A 7,509-nucleotide genomic window follows, 5' to 3' on the forward strand; every position below is an offset into this window, starting at 1 on the left:
CTGGAATTTGGCAGCCACTGTGGAATTTGATGGTAGGGTTGTATGTGCTGCTCAGGGATTGGGGGGGGGGGGGACTATGTCTGTATACAGTTTTGTCCTTCTATTATTTTTGCCCGGGTGTTGAATTGACGGGGGGTACTTTGCTGATCAGTGCGGGTACGACCATTAGGGCACCACACCGATCCCGGGAACGATCGTCTGAAACATCCCTACATGAATGGAGTTTCAAGTGCACTTTCTTGCTACACAAAGGGGCACTATTACTTTGGTGGGAACACAGAGGGGCATTATTGCTTTGAGGGGGCATAGAGGGGGTTCTGTTGCTCTGTGACGCATTGTTGGGGGATACTATTACTTTGATGGGGCTCTCTTACTTTATGGGAACACTATTAAGGGGGGCATTAGGTGGGGAGTACAGAGTGTGTACTATTACTTTATAGGGTTTGAGAAGGAGTACTATTACTTTGTGGCGGCACAGAGGGGGAACAATTGCTTTGAGAGCTCAGGGGTATTATTTTTCAGGGGCATCAAGTAGGCGTTATTACCTTGTGGGGGCACAAAGGGGGAATTATTACTGTGTGGAGGCACAAAGGAGGGCACTATTACTGAGAGGCAGAAATGAGGCATTATTTCTTGTGGTTGCCACAATGTTGGAGTTATTATTGTGTGCGGGCACTACACCTGTGTATAAGCCATTAGGGGTAATGTTAAAGTTAGGCCGCCTGCAGACGAGCGGAAATCCCGCCGCGGGATTTCCCGCGGGATTTCCGCCGCTGAAAGTCTGCATAGGAGTGCATTACAATACGCACTCCTATGCAGACGGCCGCGGTTTGGCCGCGCGAAATCTCGCGCGGCAAACAAACCGCGGCATGTTCTAATTTTGTGCGGAGCACGCACTCACCTGGCCGCCGGCTCCGGTCTGCGCATGCGCCGGCTGCGCGGCAGCCGGCACATCAAAGAGCCGGGGCCGCCAGGCGCGGGTGAGTACGCGCTCGCCCCTGCAGGCTCTGGGGTCGGATCGCGCGGCGAGATTTCTCGCTGCCGGATCCGACCCGCTCGTCTGCAGGCGGCCTTAGGGCTAGAAGAGGTTTTCATGGTGGTCTGGGCCCAGAGAGAAGAAAAAAAACACATCGTCAATCAGATGTGACGTCTGATCACTGGAGGTAACTGCACTGTAGTAACTATAACTGTGTAGAGCTGGTATCAGCCTTTCCCCTTGATGCCTGTTACTGTCCTTTTAAGCTCTATCCCGGACAGCCACTCTCCTGCATGTCCCTGCATTAGCAGAAGTTCCATTATGGCACTAGCGGCTCCTGATGTGCAGCATAAGTATGAATGCAATCAGCAGCCTTCATAGAAGGGGATTCTTTACTGTAAGAGCAGTCCACCTTACCACCTATATAATATACTACACCTCTCCTGTTCCTATGGGTGCAGCCGCTAATAATGTCACCACCGCTTCTGTGTACACTGGAAAACGAACAGATCGTAAAGCGCGCAGGCTCTACTATTCCCCTGGAAACTCATTACTAATTAGCTGGGGTTAGTTTTCTGCGTCATTAACCCTCAGCAGTGTCATGTGATTTCAGGAAATTTACAACATTAACGGATGTCATAGAGCGGAGGGACGTATCTAACCGGTGACTGCAGCTGATGAGGAACTACAACTCCCAGCATGATCTGACGGCCGCACACACTGACCTGCCAGTACTGCACTACGGCATGACAGGACTTTGGGGCAGAGCTGTCAATAATGACACTGTTGCCTCGTCGGGGTGGGGGGGGCATGTAGATTTGCCCCACTGAATAGGGTCGTGTTGATCCGCATGCAAATCCGCAGCACGATTCCAGGGTCTGAATATGTGGCAGAAAAGTGTCAAAAAAATGTAATACGGATTTGCCGCATTACCCAAACGTGCCTAAGGGGGTGTTCACACGACCGCGTCTTCCATTTTTTGCGCTGACTAAACTTGGACAAAAAAGTGTCAAAGGACACCAGGACAAACGCTGCGTGTGAGACCACCCTAAAATGTTTTTTTGAGTCCCAAAGGCTCTGTTTACATGGGGCTGTCAATTTGTGATTTACTGCTGTGATCATCAAATTGAGTTAAAATGCTGCCATGATTTTGTGGTAAATGGCGCAATAAATTTGTGATCCGACTGCATCATGGAACTAGAGGGGTCCTCCAAGATTAAAAAAACTGTGCAGAGAGCGGTGTGTAACAAAGAGTCATTGCTAACCTTTAGGGTTTATTCAGACGACCGTATATTGGCCGGGTTTTCACGCCCAGCCGATATACGGCGTCTCTCTCTGCAGGGGGAGGAGGCTGGAAGAGCCGGGAGCAGTGCACTGAGCTCCAGCCCCCTCTCCGCCTCTCTGCACTATTTGCAATGAGAGGAGGTGGAACGAGGGTGGAGCTAAGTTCCGGGAATTAGCTCCGCCCTCGTCCCGCCTCTCCTCATTGAAAATAGTGCAGAGGGGGCGGGAGCTCAGAGCACTGCTCCCGACTCTTCCAGCCTCCTCCCCCTGCAGAGAGAGACGCCGTATATCGGCTGGGTTTTCACGGTCGTCTGAATGCACCCTAAGGCCGCCTGCACACGAGCGTTCCGGATTCCGCTAGCGGATTTTCACGCGCGTATAGTACCTAAATATGCTTGCGGATAGGTGCGGATGCGTGAAAAATCACGCGCGGATATACGCGGATATGTTGCGGAAAAAAATGCGCAGAAAAACCAGCAGCCGCCCCTTATTGTAAACCCAACCCCTAGAGAACTGCCCATTCCTTGGAAAACAGCTTAAAAACCAACACCCAGACTCCGTTTTGTCCCTCTTGCTTGTGCGAGCACCGTTACATTATTGATGTCTTTGTGGGCATGGTTGATCCATGTAACTTTTTTCGGGCGCTTCTCCAGCGTGACTTTATTTCAGTCACTGCAAAAAAATTCACAAGAGGAATTCATTACTACAGATTTTGCATTCTTACATCCTGCGTTGGCAAGAAATCCTACCTATCTCCCTCTACACATTGCGGGTGTCTGCTGAACAAGGCTATTAACCCAATAAATGCCGCTTCAGTGGCACCAGTGGAAAATACAACTGTTCCCGCAAAAAACAAACAGGGAGGGCTTAGTAACTTGGGCGCATCCTGGCGGCTGACGCACCCGTCTTCCTGCACAAGACGGCCGCAATGCAGGATGGACGTCTTTCCACAGAGCTGGAGGAAAGAACACAAGTCTGGCAATGGAGCCGGTCATGTGCTCTTTTCTGCCAGCGTTGTGGAGAGTCGCCCGTCCTGCAGTGTGACTGTTTTGGTATCGCTGCATCCGTAAAAGTCTGATCTATCAAAGTAATGTATGATTTACCCTGCAAGGTATATTTTAAGCCCTTCCCCGAAAATTACTACAGCGCTTGCCAGCAGTAGTTAGCCTTAGCAAGTATACTCTCTCAGCTCTATTTAATTTCTGTCCATCCATTTTTTTTTTTATATGGGAAACCCCCTAAAGCCCTAATGGAACTAAAAGGGAAAAAAAGCTTAAAAAAGCATTAAATAAAATTAACATGAAAGAAAAAATAATTTAAAAAAAATCCTTTTTATTGAATAAAAGTTACTCCAATGGCCGCCATCTGCTCATCCAACTCATCAGTCGTGTATCGTACTCGCCTCAAGGGCTCAAACAGACGAACCTGGTTTAGTCCTGCATACAATCTCCTGCACCATGGCGCAGAGTTTGAACGGTCGTAGGAGAAAAAAGCCGTTCATGCGCAACTATGCTCAGTAGCAGCAAGCGCAGTCACGCATACGGCCGTGTGTAAGGGCCCTAAGGGGCCACTCCAGTCATTCATTTATTATGCAGCTATCCCCCCAGCATATATCACACGACCCTGTGCCCAGCCGGTGCCCCCTGCGTACCTCTCCAGATCTGTATCGCGGATGTGCGGCCAGCGTGTCGGCGCACATGTGCAGTACAGATTATGCCGCGCCGTCGCTAGGCGATTACATGGATTCATCATTGCAGAAGGGACGCAGATTGGACAGCTTCCTTTGACTTCAATGGAAGCCGTCCGTGTGTAGGGGTTTAATCCATGTGGGGGGGTTTAACCCCTTGAGTGGCACGCCCGGAAATTTTCCGGGACGAGCTCCACTGCTCATAGCGACATAACCCGGAAGATTTCCGGGCTATGTATCACTATGGCAGCTGCAGAGCACAATGCCACAAGCTGTGGAGTGTGCTCTGCCTGCACAGTCCCACAGAGAACAAAGCAAGGGCTTCCAAAAACCAGCAGAAGATATTGCCGATATGCCAGCAATCTCCTGCTTTGTTTACAGGTTGCCATAGAGACCATTGGCTTGTCAGAAGCAAGCTGATGGTCTCTGTGGCAGGGAGAGCTGGTGCTTGGCTGTCAGAGGACAGCTAGGTACCTGCTCTTACAGCAGAGATCAGAGAAAACCTCCGATCTCTGCTGTGTTAACCCTTTACATGCGGCAGTCTATGTGACTGCAGCATGTAAAGGGCTGTCACCATCGGACCCCCGGAATGTGATCAGGGGTCCTGATGGGTCCCTGTGGAAGTCCCCTAAAGGGACAAAAAAAATTAAAATTAAAAAAAAAAAAAAAAAGTTTAAAAATTATAAAAAAAATTATAAAAACACTTGTCTCCCTTTACTTTGTAAAAAAATCAAAAATACAATCACACATGTGGTATCCGTGCGTTGTAATGACCCAGAGAAGGAAGTTAATACATTATTTAACCCCTTAATGACATGGCACCTTTTTTTCTTTTTTCCCCATTTCTTTTTTTTCCTCCCCCCTGTTTAAAAAAATCACAACTTGTCCCGCAAAAAGCAAGCCCTTATATGGCCATGTCAATGGAAAAATGAAAAAGTCATGGCTCTTGAGACGCAACTGCAAAACTAGTTGAAATTCAATGATTAGACCATTTTAAAAAACCTGCACTGGTGGGCACGACAGGGTGGTAGGAAACCCGCCACTCAAGGGGTTAATCCTTTAGATTTTTTGGGAAAAAAAATCTTAAAGGGAGTCCGTCCGCTGTCAAATAGTGTCCAGACTGCAGGCATCACAATACAGATCAGGAGGAGCGGAGCGGGCTGATATATCGTTTTATGGGGAAAGATTCCGTTTTTTATTCATTTAAACTTCTGCACATTCTGAGCTGAACAGTCATGTGGGCGGAGCTATGAGTGATTGAACCAGTCAAGAAGGGGAGAGGAATTGTCCCCCTTTTTGGGGGTGTCTCGCTGTCGCCTTTCCGGCGCTCTTGTTGTCACTTTCATTTGTACCAAAGCAGGTGAAATGGATTCACAATCACTTCTGACACCAATGGCGCTAGTTGTAATAGCGCCACTTACCGGGCAGCATCGGCACAGGTGCGCTCCGGCAATTGTCGGGAAAACGCTAGTGCGAGTGACTGCGGGCAGCGCTCATATAATGGCGCCCATAACCGAATATTGCGCTCTCAAATACCCCTGTGTGAAGCCGGCCTTAGGCTAGGGGCGCACTTACTTTAAAAAAAAATAATTCGTGCTGAGGCCTCTTTCACACGGCTGTATGCGTTGTTACATTCGCTGAATCGCGGGCAAAAATCGCATGGATGAAGAATAGCCGCGAGCTTTAGCTGCACTTTCTCATCCATTCACACGGGCGCCTGCGGTGTATCGGTGAAAGAATACACTGCTACACGCAAATCCCTCGGGCGGCAGAAATCCTTGTGATTACTATTACCGCTTTTACAGAGCCGGCTGTAATCTTTACCGCAGCTAAGCTCCTCCCACTCCCTTTTTTTCCCAGTTCCCATATGAGTCTATGGGAGCCGCCAGCGTATTTCGGTAAAAGATACGGCAAGACCTATCTTTTCACGCGCCGTATAAAATCGGTTGCCGTTTTCAGTCGCTGATATCCAATTATTCGTGGGGTGCCATTTTTTCTTTTTACGTGGACTCATCTGGATGAACACATTGGAGCCCCCCGCTGCAGGGTGGGCTCACCCGGGCGAGAAGATTGCACGATTTTCATGTGATTTTCGCCTGCTGCGATAGTGAAAAAGACGATTACGAAACCAATGATTTACAGCGGTTTCCTTCCCATCTGCGATGTTTTCACCGATGCGACGTTGAGAGATAAAAAAGTCGAGGCGTGCTCAATCTTTCTGCGATGTGCGATATTTCATCTCCCATGTATTCCTATGGGACCTTTTTTTTTTCGCATCACGACGCAACTAATATGCGTCGTAATGCGATTTTAACATTAGAAAGGCCCATTGACTTATGCGATAATAAATCGTATTCCTGCGGGCGGCAGCGATGCCAGATTATTCACCAAAAAGAATGGCCGACGCTCAAAAATCGCAGGAAACAAACATGCAATTTAGCTGCGATTTTCCTACGGCAAAATCGCGAACTCCCATGTGAAATTAGCCTCAGATGGTCACGATTTTTTAACGCAGCTAAACTAGCCGCGCCTTAAGATTTTCACATCCACAAGTGAAGTAAGCCCGATTCATGTTATGAATCTTAAAAAAAAATGTAAAAACGGACTACACGCGGACTACACACGGACTACACACGGACTACACGCGGATTGCACGCGGACAGCAGACAGACTTGAATGGGCGGGTCTCATCCATGAGAAGGATCAGGATACTGCATCCATGCGTTTTTCATGCATTCCATGTCTACAGTAGGGTGTATTGCACCACAGAATATTAATGCTTTCCAATCCACTGTCTGACGTCTAAAGACATTCTGACTGAAGGCTATACAGCTCCGTTGTCGGAAGACGTCCGGCAGGGTATTCTTACTGTGGATTACTGGCCGTTCTGTTATCAGGGGAGGCCTCTCCAGCATGTCCCATACCGCAGTACTGTCTCTTGCCAGCAGATGGCGCCATTGTATAATGGCAGAAAGAGAAAGCCCCCTAGGAAACCCTGAATCCAAAATTGGATTGCAAAGGGTTAATGCTCCGTGCAGTCTGTTTTATATCGGACTACACCTGGATGAAAAAAACACTAGTTTGCCAGAGGCCCAAGTGTTTTTTTTTTTGAGCAATATATACTCTTTGTCAATCAATCGCGCCCCCAGAAGAAGTCTTTGTTTTGTTGCAGACTCAGCAGACTCGGGCAGATCTGTAATGATGGGAGTTGTGGTGATTAGATAGACGATCTTGTCACCGGAGGCCCTAAAAGTGGTTCCCCCCTTGGCCTATAAGAGGCTCTTGGAGGCTCCTTGTGTGTAGTGACCTCTTCCGCTTGTGTAGAGCTTGTTGACCACTAGATGCCTCTACGACGCAGAGAAGAGATTTCACCGCGTTACCAGAGGGTGGCGCATTATTGGGATGGGAGAAGCTGGATGGTCGTATCGGTGAATTGTCCCCCACCGGCCATTCTGACCAGGCTGTTAGGGGGTGATGGGACCAGTGGATGTGTGAGGACACACAAGGTGACCGGGCTCAGGGCGCCCCCTACAGACCACCAGTAGAGAGGAGAGTCTGACCA

The sequence above is a fragment of the Eleutherodactylus coqui genome, chromosome 1, assembly GCF_035609145.1.
Source record: "Eleutherodactylus coqui strain aEleCoq1 chromosome 1, aEleCoq1.hap1, whole genome shotgun sequence".
In the NCBI taxonomy this organism is placed as follows: Eukaryota; Metazoa; Chordata; class Amphibia; order Anura; family Eleutherodactylidae; genus Eleutherodactylus; species Eleutherodactylus coqui.